Source organism: Molossus molossus, unplaced genomic scaffold (genome assembly GCF_014108415.1).
Source record: "Molossus molossus isolate mMolMol1 unplaced genomic scaffold, mMolMol1.p scaffold_m16_p_1, whole genome shotgun sequence".
In the NCBI taxonomy this organism is placed as follows: Eukaryota; Metazoa; Chordata; class Mammalia; order Chiroptera; family Molossidae; genus Molossus; species Molossus molossus.
This window is the reverse complement of record NW_023425344.1, coordinates 31,604,035-31,618,476: the sequence shown is the minus strand read 5'-3', so window position 1 is coordinate 31,618,476 and position 14,442 is coordinate 31,604,035. Positions and strand designations below refer to the sequence as shown.

Below are 14,442 nucleotides of genomic sequence, written 5' to 3'. Positions count from 1 at the left end.
CTATGTTTTCTCTTCACTGGGGAGCTCTCACCACAATGAGACCAGTAATCTTACCTCTAACTCCAACCCTATGTTAGGATTGGGAACCTTTATTGCATCTGAGAGCTTTCTGTCACACTTCAGGTTGGGGACCAGGGGCTCACCTAGAGGTTTTTCAGGTTTTGGAAGAGTAATGCCAAAGGATGCTACTGTTATCAGTGGGGAGAGGTCCTTGTCCCCACCCGTTGCTCATGGGAGTGGGCTTCTTATGATAGCCCAAGAAAAGGAATTTTCTGAGACTCACATGGGAGGATAAGGTATTGTAGAATGATTTAGTTCTGTGGACTCAAACCCCTGAGTTTCCAAGGTCCCATTTCTCTTTGCTGGACCAAGGAAGAAGTGTAGCTGTGGCTTTGATGGCTAGAATCAAAGCCAGTATCCAGAAATTTTGCTCCATGTTGGAGCAGTGTCCAGGCCAGCATCAGGCTAGTTTAGTTTGTGTTTCTTGTTACAGTTCTTAAGTCCATTGCATGCGGGGTCCACATGGCTGTGGGCCACACAGTCAAATGCAAGAGAGCAAAACCAAAGGAACCAGAAATCCAAGAGAGTGAGCTCCAAGATTATGTATCCCCAAATTTTCACAGACTTGCAATGGCTCCACCTACTCTAGTAAATCCATGATTCCCCAGGCTTGACTCACAGTCATTTTTTCTGTGTCACACTGACTCATTGTGCATGCATTCATCTCCCTTTTCTCCAGTCCCTTCCCGCAGTGATGTACAGAGAATGGGCCAGTGGTTCCTCAAGGAGTGCGAAATTGCAGCTTCCTGGTGAAGCTAATTGCATGCCTGTAGCGTCTGGCCTTCCCTTTGCTCCTTTCCTGTTATTAATAACTAGCTTATAACAACAGTATCACCATGCCCCAGGCATTGAATCCAGATTTCTTTCCCAACTATAATTTTATAGGTGATATGACCATGTCAAATATACCCACAACTCTTTGTGCGATCGTATTTGTGTAGCAGGAGTGGGAGGGCAAGGGAGGATATGATGGAGTCTTCTTGACATCTTAGAAGATTAATTTTTCAGTTCCTTAAGAATAATCTATGACAATGCAGAAAAGTGCCCCTTCTTTTAAAAGAAGTGCAATATTAGAAGTGTGGATAATCAATACAATTGTTGTAAAGATCAAATATGGTGTAAATAAACATATTTTGTAACTTTTAAACACTAAAGACAATATAAGGTAATTTAAAAAAGTAGACTTGAATATGAGTCTAAACTTCAATCTAATAAAAGTATGCTATGCTGAAAACAGAAGCATCATTCTCTATATTTTTTTACTTCACAAAATATAAACCAATACAATTTCTGCTATCTTCCATATTTTATTTTATTAAATATTTTATTAGCATTTATATCAAACCCACCTTCAAAAATATTTTAAGACATAGACAACAGTGTGGTGATTGCAGGAGGGAGGGGTGTGGATGGAGGTGGAAGAGGGCATAGAGGGAGTAAATAGTAATAGAAAAAAATAAAATACATTAAAATTTAAAAATACTCAAAGAGCTATTAAGTAGTGAGAAAAAGATAAAGACCATTATGAAACTTAAAAAATTGAAGAGAGACATGCAAAAATCCTAGTATGAGATCCTTACTGTTGTACATCAAATTTGACTCTGGTTATCTTAGAAGTCAAGAATAATATATAAGATAAAGAGACACACTAAGGAAATAAAAATGTAAGAAAAACAGTGTTCTTGTCTTCTAGGAGCTTAAACCAATGAAGAGAAAATAGATAAAGAAATGGTAGAAGTATGGTGCCTGTCTGCCGGCCCCTTGGTGTACGAACTCACCAAAGGAACAAGGGCCTCTGCCAACCCATCTGTCTGGAGAAAGCTGCCTCTCCAGCTCTTGTCCCAGAGCCAAACAACTCAGTTCTTCCCCATACATCTCTGGTGCCTTTCAAGCTGCCTCCCCGATGCTGGATCCCAGAAGGAGCAAGTCTAACCAGAAGGTATTGGGACTTCTCTTCATGGCACTAGAACCCTGATCTGGGAGCCTGGTGTGGGAAGGGGACCCTCCACTTTTCAGGGAGGACCTTCCCAGTGAGTTTGCAACTTTCAACTGGAAATGCCATCATGGACTGGTGGATTCTGCCTTGGTTCTCTGCTTCTTTCCTCGTGGTTTCTAGTTTGCCAACTCCAGAAAATGTTGTTAAAGATACAGATGGTGGAATTGATCAAGATATATTTGATATCAATGAAGATTTGAGACTGGATCTTTTTGAGGGAGACATAAGACTTGATGAGATACAAGATAGAAATTCCATCATTGGAGAAAACTATAGATGGCTGCATACCATTCCATATGTTCTAGAAGATAGCCTGGAAATGAATGCTAAGGGAGTTATTCAATTCATTTGAATGCTATCGCCTAAAAGTATGCATTTACTTTAAGTCTAGGACTGAAGAAATTAACTATATATCAGTGTTCAAGGGCAGTGGCTACTGGTCTTCAGTGGGAAGCAGGCGTGTTGGGAAACAAGAACTCTCCACTGGGGAAAACTGTGACAGAATAGCGACGATTAAACAGGAGTTTCTCCAAGCACTGGGATTCTGGCATGAGCAGTCTCGTTCTGACCGGATGACTGTGACAGTATAATTTGGAACAGAATTCAGTCAGGCAAAGAGCACAATTGTAACACCTATGATTACACTTCTGTCATGCACTACAGTAAAACTGCATTCAGAAATGGAACAGAACCCACAATTGTAACAAAAATCCCAGACTTCATGAATGTGATCAGACAACAAATGGGTTTCAGTGACCGTGCTCTCCTAAAGCTGGATCAGCAGTACAACTACTCCTCTTCCTTGAACTTTATGGACTCATGCAATTTTAAACTGGAAAATGTGTGTGGTACGATTCAAAGTTCGGTGATAATGCTGACTGGCAGTGGTTTCACAGGTCCCCAGAGGGCCAGCGAGCGATCACTCCGACATGGGCCAGTGCACAGGTTCTGCTTTCTTCATGCATTTCGACAGTAACTCTGTAAATGTGGGGGCCACAGCAGTGCTGGAAAGTAGAACACTATACCCTAAAAGAGGATGCCAGTGCTTGCAATTTTATTTATATGACAGTGGAAATGAAAATGACCAAGTGAACATTTACATCAGGGAGTATTCTTCAAGCAATAAAAATGGTACTTTAACCCTGGTGGAAAAAATAAAAGATATACCCATTGGGGCCTGCCAGCTTTACCATGTAATACAGAAAGTAACCAACCAATTCAGAGTGGTGTTTGGAGGAGTTAGAGGTACTGGTACTTCATTGGGTGGCCTGTCTATTGATGACATCAATCTTTCGGAAACACGGTGCCTTCATCATGTCTGGCATATAAGGAATTTCACACAGTTTATTGGCAGCCCAAATGGAACTCTATATAGCCCTCCGTTTTATTCTTCTAAAGGTTGTGCCTTTCAGACTTACTTGAATCTAAACCATTTGACTAATGCAGGAATATATTTCCATTTGATCTCTGGAGCCAATGATGATCAACTACAGTGGCTGTGTCCTTGGCAACCAGCCACAATGACACTCTTGGATCAAAATCCCGACATTCGACAGGGTATGTCCAACTGGTGGAACATAACTACAGACCCATTTATGACCACCGATAATGGACACTGTTTTGGGGACAGGCCTTCCAAAGTGGGAGAAGTGGCTTATTTCCCTAATGGCACTCAGTTCGGAAGAGGTATAACCTCTTTATAACCCACAAGAGGCTGAAAAGCAGATATTTTATAAAAGAAATGATGTTTATATTCTACTGACCATGGAAGACATATACCACCTTAATTCTATACCAACTCAGCCAGTCCCAGCCTCGGACATTGCCAACCTTTGCGCAGACTTCAGATGTGAGAATGTGCATCTGCACTGTCCGGAGTGGCAAAGCTGAGCGCAGGTGTCCTTCAGGGGAAGACTGGGGTACACAGCACAGAGAGGCTCTACTTGAGACACTGTCATCATCGCCGTTTCTTCCACTGCTGCTGTGTTTGCCCTGATGCTGATTGTCACCCCCATCAGTGTCTACTGTGCTCAGAAGAGACATCGTGAAAAGAGAAGTTCAAACACAGCAGATAGAACTCTGGACAATCATGCATTTTGAAGATGAAGTCAACAATACAGCCGGCTGGCAAATGCAATTAAAGAGGAGTCTTTGTCATGGATTTCACCTAAAATATATTGCAATCACCTCATTCTATAAATGGATTAGCTCTATAAATAACTAGTAAATCATTATTTTGGTAAATGGTAAAAAAAATTAAAAAAAAAAGGAATGATAAAATTATACCATAAAATTGAGGGCAGGGGTAAGAACTTATTTCTAGAAAAGGGCAAGGATACTTTCTTCTGTAAATTCAAGAGATAAATGATTGGAAATGCTAGAGACACATTCCCATTGTTGACTGGCAATTTTACACAGAAGTTATCTCATGTCACCAGCTATTTTTTTTATAACTGATTATGAAAGTGTACTTTATTTTTACATAATGAATTTAAATTAAACTTTGTACATATCTGCTACACATGATATCTTATACATATTATATATTTTAGTAATTTTTAAAGTTTTAGTAGATTTTTTGTAAAATTGTCCCATTTGGTGGTGGTATAAATTGGTTTGAGAAACAACTAAATCAAAAATATCATCACTAAAAAGTAATTTTGTCACTTCCCTGATGCTGCATGGATTGATAAGGTAGGCAGTTATACCCGAAATATTTGAATAATCCCCCAAAGTTGGTGTGATATCATTTTCGATCCACTCTTTTTCACAATCACTTTCATTATCAGATCTTATTACTTTTTTTTTTTTTTTTTGTCATTTTGGTGGTCTAATAACAGAACAGCGTGCTGTTTTTCAAACTTTGACCCTCAGGGCTAAAAGTCACAAATACAATAATCCTATATTACCCTGAGTTTCAAAAATTGAAATAGCTAATTAAAGTGCAAACACAAGTTAACTCATGAGCGGTCAACATAAGGGTAAAAGAGGCTGGAGTAAATGTATTTCAGAACTCTTATCTTCTTACTAACATAGGAAATAAAGACATCTGCTGCTTTGTAAGTGGGCTTATTGTTTCAAGGTCAGTAGAAAAAGTTTGCAATGGCCATTGAGAACACAGTAGGAAATAGATTATTTTTTTTATCCTTACCCGAGGACATTTTTGCATTTATCTTCAGATAGAGCATGAGGGAGAGAGGGAGGAAGAGAGAGAGAAACATCGATGTGAGAGAGACACATCGAGTGGTTGCCACCCACACGACCCCAACCAGGGCTGGGGACAAACTGCAACTGAGATACGTGCCCTTAGCAGGAACAGAACCCGGGACTCTCTCATCTGTGGGCCGATGCTCTAACCATTGGGCAACCAGCCAGGGCATAAATTTTTTTTATTATACTTGTCACTAACAGTAGTTTATCAATAAATAAAAAATAAAGGCATGATTTTTTTGCTCAATATAATGCAAAAACATTCTCTAATGATCTTTCAGGTCAGAGAACATTTGGCAGGCCAAGCAATTTCTATTGTAATTCTATATAGACAGTTTTATTTATTCAATATACATAAGAGGAAATGATTTCTCTCCCCTTTGAGTCTCAACTTCAGGCACTGTAGACTGAGTTCTTTAAATACATGAAAACTAGTTATGTTTATTTTATGAGTTAGAAAGTCTCATAACTTTCAAGGCCCATATCCAATTTGTATCTCTAAAATGACTTTTTATAAACCAGAATAAACATACAATCTCTTTCCTGCTAACCAGAGGCTATTTATCCAGACCAAATAGAGATGTTTGAACACGTAAATTTTTGCGTGGTTTTTACATACATGACCGGGCTATGCACATCGAGCATGCTTTTGATACCATACTTCACTTTAACCCCTCCGGTTCACTTGCTCTTTTCAAACCTGTTTCTGAGGCACATTCCTATTAGCAATCAGAGTCAACATCTACAAAATACTATTTCCCACCTAGAACCAAAAGTCGAGAGTCTGGAGGTTATCCTGGAGCTTAGAAGTAGTTGCTGTAGCTGAAGGACCAAGGCTCAGAACTCCAGTGGGTTTGATCTACATAGAGAATGAGTGGAATAAGTGTGCACATTCCATCCCGATCATTTGTATTGGGCTTTCCTTGTTTAGGTGTCTAGTTTTTCTTAGTTTATAGAATATTCAATTAAAGGCAAATATTGGAATTAGCCTAAATTTCTGTCAATTTAAAAATGGTTAAATATTATGAAACAGCATATCCATGCAACTGTTTAAAATATGGAAAGTCTGTAAGTACTGAAATGGAAGAAGGTTATAAAAATTAAGTTAAAAAAATAAGTTTCAGAAAAGAACACAGAGCAAAATCTTTGTTTTTGTTTTTACAAAGCAGCAAATCTTGAGTATATGCATATATGTTTATAAAGGGAACAAAAATATTTTGGAGGGTCGTCAACAAACTTAACAGTGGTTATTTCTGGAAATAAAATTGAGGGGGGCAAGAAACTTTTACTTTTTATCATACAGATTTTTTTATCATATAGATATCTACATTGTTTAAATTTTGCATAAATAATTAGATTTATAATTAAATGCAATCAATACAAACTATTTTAATTGATTTTTAGAGAGAGAAGAAGGGAGAGAGAGAAACCTCCATGGAAGAGCAGAACATCAATTGGCTGCCTCCTGTGCTCCTTCTACCAGGGCTCCAGCCTGCAACCTAGGCATGTACCCTGACAGGAAACTAGCCAGCAACATTTCAGTGCACGGGACGAGGCTCAATCAACTGAGCGACATGAGCCAGGGCTCACTACAAAGTTTTTATAGAAAGAAAATTAATTGAAGACAAGGATAATCTTTTTTGATACATTGGTGATTTCCATATGAAAATAGTAAATATTTATTTTGTTATAAAATTGACTACATTATAATCATCCTCTCTGTTATTGTCATTTAGATGTATCCAAATACACAATGTGTGATTCCTTTCAGTTCTGCTTTTTTCTATACGCCGCTTAAATATCGTGTAGGTGTGAGACAAAACCAATTCAGATAACCAATCGCTGAGTTTACCTCTAACAGCTTCCTGTTGTACTTCTATTGTACAAAGAAATAAGGGCTATACTTTTAGGAAAAAAACCATAAACCTAGAAGAACAAAGTTAATTGCAGGAATTACTGTAAGAGAGACAATGTGTAAATAATAATAATTATATAAAATAATAATAGTAATGTGTAATTTAGGGAATATAAATAGCAGGAAAAACTAAATTACTAAAAACCTATGGCACATGAGGAGGAAGGCTAATAACCAGTGTTAGGCATAGTAAGATCTTCGTACCGTTCTACAGAAGAGTTAAGATACTCATTATCTTTAAACTATTTAAACTTTAAACTGTTTCAATAAAGTATATGAGATTAAATTTTTAAGGTAAATCAGTTTTAAAGTGGGAGAATGTGTAACAGCCAAATCAGTAGAAAGAAAAAATCAGAATAAAGAAAAATGGAATAATACAAAAGACATAAGGAAGCAGGGAGGGGAGGAGATGAAAACAACAAGGGAAATTAGAAAATGCTCCGTATAATGGGAAATACCATTCTTATTCTGGGAGATATAAATTGTTTGTAGATATAACTTGTAACAGAGAATTCTACCCAACCATTTACCTCCACCCCACATACATATCCTGGACAGAACATTTAATCAAGCCCTGTCTTAGAGTTGATTGCTTGTAAGCATTAATTGCTGACTCTCAATAATTTAAAGAAAATCACTTTTTTTTGGAATAATATGGTGTAGCTTACAGATAAAAATATAAGAGCTAAAATCTCTGCTATCAAGAAAGACAGGAACCAGCGTGAGTACAAACAGCCAGTTCCTTCAGGGCCATAAAGCTAGAATGAATGCTTCTCATCCGTGTTTCACTTCTCGGGCTTCAAATTACCAGTCTTACTGGCTTAGAAAGGTGGATAATATGATTAATAGATGCACTAAGAAAACAACAATTGGGCAAAGCAGGAGAGATAGTCAGGGTTTCCCAATAGAAAATCAAGGTACCATAACTAAAAAAAGGAATAAGAAATGCTAACCCTGAAAATAAAAGTACCAAAGGTAATTCAACTTCATCTGCTAGATCTTTGTCTAAGTATAACAACTATTATTACATGATATTTGACTCAAGGGAGGTATACATTTCCAGAATAGTTATTAAATTCTTTTTATTTCTCCTTAAGCATTTATTCCAGTGATCATAAATCAAATGACTGCTGGTATCAGACAATTCAAGGAAACAAGTTAAGCAGTATTATAATATGATGATAAATGCAAACTGAATAAAATGGAAAATGGTGATGGTAAAGGACAACTGGAGCCCCGGCCCCAGCTCGAGGCAGCAGTGCGTACTCAGCTCAAGCTGATTGTCATCATGCAGAAACGCAGGCCAAGTAGTAGAATCAGGTCTTTTTAAAAAACAAAAAATAAAAATTAAACATTGAGACAGAAATTTACGCAAAATAGGTATTTATCTTGATGTCACTTTTTAATTGATATTAGCAACTGATTTAATTTTTAAAATATGTGTGAACCAACACCAGGCACATCAATTAAACACAGCTGCAAGACCAGTTTCGTTACTGGCCATCTGTGGATTGCGGCTTGTGGACCAGGCCTGTAGGTTGCACTGTCTGTGCAAGTGGACTTGGGAGAGTCTGTCTTTTAGCCCATTGTCACTATACACTTTACTTATATGTATATTACTTTTAAGGTAATGCTACTATGTTTGCTCTAAACAGTTCATTGTATTTTAGGGAACTTAGAAATACAGTAATATCTTTTTCTAATATGTTTTTATTGACTTTAGAGAAGGAAAAGAGAGAAACATCCATATGAGAGAGAAACGTTGATTGGCTGCCTCCTGCACACCCCCTACTGAGGATCAAGCCTGCAACTCAGGCATGCACCCTAGCTGGGAATCAAACTGCTAACCTTTTGGTTCATGGGACAACACTCAACCAACTGAACCAAAACAGCCAGGACAAACTAATATATTTTATTTGTACCATTTTTGTTGTATTTTTTCTTGATAGTTTTTATTTTTAAAGCTGGTTTAGGTTCACAGCGATATTACGCAGAAAGTACACAGAGTTTCCACATACCCTGCTCCACAAATACACACCCTCTTTCTCCTGTCAACTTCTGCCACCAAAATGGTTCATTTGTTGCAATTGATGAACCTACACTAACACATCATTGTCATCCAAAATCCAAAATCCACATTAGGATTCACTCTTGATGGTATTATTTTATGGGTTTGAACAAATGTTTAATGACATGTGTCCACCACTATAGTAATATAAAGAAATAATAATTTCACTGCCCTGAAGATCCACTGTGCTCTGCCTACTCAACCCTCCACTCCTCCCAACCCCAAGCAAGTACTGATGGTTACACTGTATCCATACTTTGCCTTTTCCAGAATGTCCTATGGTTATAATCATGCAGTATGCAGCCTTTTCAGAATGGCTTTTTTCACATAATAATACACACTTAAGATTGTTCTATGTCTTAATAGCTTACTTCTTTTAGTGCTGAATAATATTCAATTATCTGAATGTACCACAGTTTATTTTTATTGATTCACCTATTTAATGATATCTTGGTTGCTTCCCAGTTGTAGTAATTATGAATAAAGCTATTATAAACATCCAGGTGCAAGATTTAGCATAAATGTAAGTTTCTGACTCATTTGGATAAATACCAAAGAACATGATTGCTAGATCGTATGCTACGGGTATTTTTAGTTTTGTAACAAATTGCCAAAATATCTTCCAAAGTGGCTGTACGACTGCATTCTCATCGGCACTGAATAAGAGTTCCTGCTGCTACACATCTTGAATTTAGTGTTGTCCGTGTTTTGAATTTTGGCATAATTCCCTAATGACATAACATATTGAACATCTTTCCAAATGCTTATTTATCATCTATAGATCTTCTTTGATATGACGTCTGTTCAGTCTTTTGCCATTTTTTTAAATTTGGTTGTTTGTTTTCTTATTTTTGAGTTTTAAGAGTTTTTTATTTTAGGTGATTGTCCTTTATCAGACAGGTTTTTTACAAATTTTTTTTCTAGTATGTGTCTTATCTTCTCATGTGTCTTGATCCTCACTTATTTTTTATTACATTTATTGGGGTGTCATTAGTTAATAAGATTATAGAGTTTCCAGCTATACATCTTTATGATACATGATCTGTATATTGCACTGTGTGCCCACAACTCATAGTCTGTTTCTATCTGTTGATCAGTATGGTCAGCTATCTAATCCTCACTTCAAAACTTAACGTTATTATCAATTATCTGATTTTTTTTTAAAGACTGTGATATGCCCTTATATTTACCATAATTCTTATTATTTGGTTGATTATTATAGAATCCATTATATGAACCTGAGACATGTTTTAAGCAGATATTAAAATTACTCTTAAAAGTCTCCAAACTATAAAATTAGCAGTTATTCTTGCCCTGAATTTCAACTTATAGCTTTTTCAATGCACTTAAAGCCAATAGCTAGCTGGAGAGAAAACAATCCAAATAAAATAAAATCAAAGGGGAAGAAGAGGGAAGTAGGGCTATTCCAGAACTATTTCTTTCACTTGTCCCCCCCAAAAAAAAACTATGTGTGAATAGCATTTAAAGGCTATCTAAAAAGAACTTGAACTTATTGTCACACTGTTAAGCTGAAAGAATCAATGGTTGTTTGGAAATTCTTTATAAAAATATTTGTTCCACTCCACAGATCACTAGAAAATTTCAAGCTTCTTTTGTGGGAGTATAAATAGGTGTGTGAAGGACTATTCCACCGACCTGGATTACAAAAGTACACTTGATGAAAGTGTCTGTGCTTTTTCATCCATATTATTTTTATAATAAGGCTTTGTACTTTCTCACAACATAGACAAAGATTTACCCATTATTCTGGGTAAATTTTTATTCTAAAGGCAATAACTACTCAAAATGTCATTTTAGCCCAGGACAGTGTGCTCAGTGGTTAGAGCATTGGCCCACGGACCAAGGGGTCACAGATTTGATTCCCAACCCTGGTTGGGGTCATACGGGTGGCAACCAATTGATCTCTCTCTCTCTTTCTCTCTCTCTCCCCCCACCTCTCCCTCCCTCCCTTCCCTTCTATCTAAAAGTCAATTGAGCCCTGGCCGGTTTGGCTCAGCGGTTAGAGCATCGGCCTGCGGTCCTGAGAGACCCGGGTTCGGTTCCTGCTAAGGGCGCGTACCTCGGTTGCAGTTTGTCCCCGGCCCTGGTCGGTTGTGCGGGTGGCGGCCACTCGATGTGTTCCTTTCACATCGATGTTTCTCTCTCTCTCTCTCTCTGTTCCTCTCTCTCCCTCCCGCTCTACCTGAACAAAAAATGGAAAAATGTCCTCAGGTGAGGATAAAAAAAAAAAAAAACAGATAAAAATCAATTGAAAAATATCTTTGGGTGAGGATTAACAAAAACAAACAACAAACTAACTAAATGTCTTTTAAGTAAGCAGGCAGCTGGGCTTTGGCCTGAGCGAGACATCTGGAAGAGGAAACAAGTGGCCCACTGTGGGCGTGAGAAAACAGGAGACCAATGTGGAAGTCTCGAGGAAAAAAAGAAAGCAAAGATTATGAATTTTCAGGTCTAAAGAAGGTGGGCAAAGGACTTTAGGGGTGAGGTAAATAAAAGTCACCAGCTTGGGATAAATAAACAGGAAAACTTTTTTAGATGAGATAGACAGAAAAGTGATGTAGGAATCTATGGCCTGTTCTTCGGTCAGGGAGAAAGTTATTGCCAAAGGTTCAGTAAAAGGCTTGAAAGTACAACCAACAGTCAAGAATTATTTCATCAAAGATAGGACTATATCCTCACTCAAAAGATATTACTTGAAAGAAATTTTTCTTTTCCGTTGACTGTGTACATTTTTTAAAGGTAAATGGAAGAAAAAATAAAAAAGAAAGAAAATAACTCAGAGTTTATTTACAGCTTTTCACTAGTCAACTGTTACTAATTATCTTTGCAAGGAAAACTGTCCTGTAAACATTTAAGTAGTTATCACAACTTTACAGCTCTCTTTTTATTTTTTCTTTCTTCTTGGAAATTGGTTCTTCTTTGGACCCATCGTATATAAACATAACATAGTATTGTTTTGAAAAAATTTGTCCCATTGTTTAACTTTGATGAGCAAATAAAATTTCAAGAAAGGGAAATACTTTTAAGTCCATTTATTAGCCTTAGAAAAATCGAAAATGGAATCACACTTGAAATAAGCAAGAATGTGCCCTTTAGCCACAGAAATAGAAACCTCCGTGGAACAGACACAAAGAGTTAGTGAGGAGCAACTCAGTTTCATACTGTGCCATTGAAATGGACTGTAAGCAATTAAAATTAATGTAATTGAAACTCTCTGCACCATGGTTCAAAAGGTCATTGAAATGATGCACTAGAAAAATCTAAAATCATTTTTAAGCAAAACAGAGAAAATAATCACTATATTTCATCTAATTCAGGTACCATCTAAGATCCTAATAGAGGAAGAGTTTGTGCTCCACACTGCCCTCTGCTTCCGAAAGCAATGGAAGCGTGACTTCTGGGAGGGGAAACCTTTTAACCACCACCCACTGCCACCCAAGACATGTGTAGGTACCTTGATATTTATGTTTTCAATGTGATCTGTACCATCCCTTTGTAATACTTCTTAGAATCATGAGTAACTATTTGTGTAAAAATAATGTGAAACGCTCATCTCTCCCATTCTACTGTAAAGTCTATGAGGGCAGGGACCATTACTGTCTTCCAGTACTCCCAGTGCCAAAATCAATACTTGGCATAGAATGGATGTTAAGAAAATACTGAAAATAAATTAGTATGGTAAATGGATTAGGTAGACAGGAGAAAGATATATAAAGTCGATGATTGGTAGATAGAGACATAGATCTCTTCTTCAAATTAGAGGCAAATGAAAGTAATTTTGTTTTAATGTGCTGTTAGTGTCACATTGATATTAAAATTAAATTAAAATAATAATGTAACAAACATCTGAGCACATAATTCTTAGAAATGAGCACGTGTTAGTTTGTGTTCTTGCAAAAGCAGACCCTGAGGCAAGGACCTGTTTGTAGAAGGCACAAATGAGGAAGCTGGGTGACTGAGACAAGACAGCAAAGACAATCAAATGTCCATTAATAAATAGGTTGATTGCTTCAGAAAACCTGTGCTGAATCCCTCAGAGAAGCCATGTGGAACGTGGCTCAGGACTGTCCCACCCACCACTGGGCATGGAGGCTGGAACATTTATCTACCAACTTCAATACCCGATTGGTTGAGAGTTGAGTGGGTGGCAGAAGCATGAGGTGGAGCGAGCTCTCTCAGTGCATTCAGGTGGTAGTTCCTGTTGGGCCTGGAATGTGAACCATAGCTGCAGGTTAACTCAAGTGGTCTCAGGGAACAAGGCATGAGACCAGAGCATCTGCTCCAGAGTGCTTGCAGGAACAGTGTTGGAAGATCCCTGTTTTTGTAGGAAATGGTGGGGTTAGTGTTGTTAGTTCCCACAGAAAACACTCAATATTATAACCGAATGCCAAAGCTGACTCATGTGGTTCGTTTGATGCCAGGAATTTTAGGTGACTGTTTCCCCTGGAAGCCATGCCTAAAGGAATTGGAATGCCACTTAAGAAAAGATTATTTGGAATTAGAGTAGACATTTCCAGGAGCTAATAGCATTAATGGTTATTGAATAGGAAGACTGAACACAAGCTATATCACCATAGGACTGAAAAATGTCTGGAAAAGTTTAAAGAACTGGAGAAATGGGGTCACCTGGGCCCTATTTGTTTGAAGTATCTTGCTATACTTCTGGGGTAGAATTCACCCAGGAGAAAGGTATAAAGATATCTAACAGTTTGTCCTTGATACAGTCAACTGCCTGTCAATCAGATTATCTGCTGGCCCAGCTCCCATAGGTGCCATCCTGAGGCCCAATAAAAGGAATCTACAATAAAAGGAGTCTACAATAAAAGGAGTCTACAATAAAAGAGTGAGTAAAACTAAAAAGAACTGATTTCCTAAACCCTGGAACAGACACTGACTTCAGCGTGATAGGGGAAAAAACCAGAAATGTCTGGTTTGGGTCTATTGGCACCAGCTGCTCAGACATTGGCTTCTTTGGCAGTGACAGGAGTCAGTACAGGTGAGCGAGCATTGGATCCGTAGCTGGACCAACAGACATAAGCTTGAATGTCCATAGCTGCTGGGCTGCAGTCCTTGGAAGCATAAGCTAGCTACCTTACACAAGAATCACTTCTGGAAATGAGAAGTAGAGAAAGAAAACATCAAATATCACTGGATAGAATATAGTATTACTAC

General features: G+C 37.7%; 1 pseudogene; it reads left to right on the top strand.

Moving 5' to 3' along the window:
• Window positions 1-522: 522 nt before the first annotated feature.
• LOC118624025 lies at window positions 523-4,156 on the top strand (annotated as a pseudogene).
• Window positions 4,157-14,442: the final 10,286 nt, after the last annotated feature.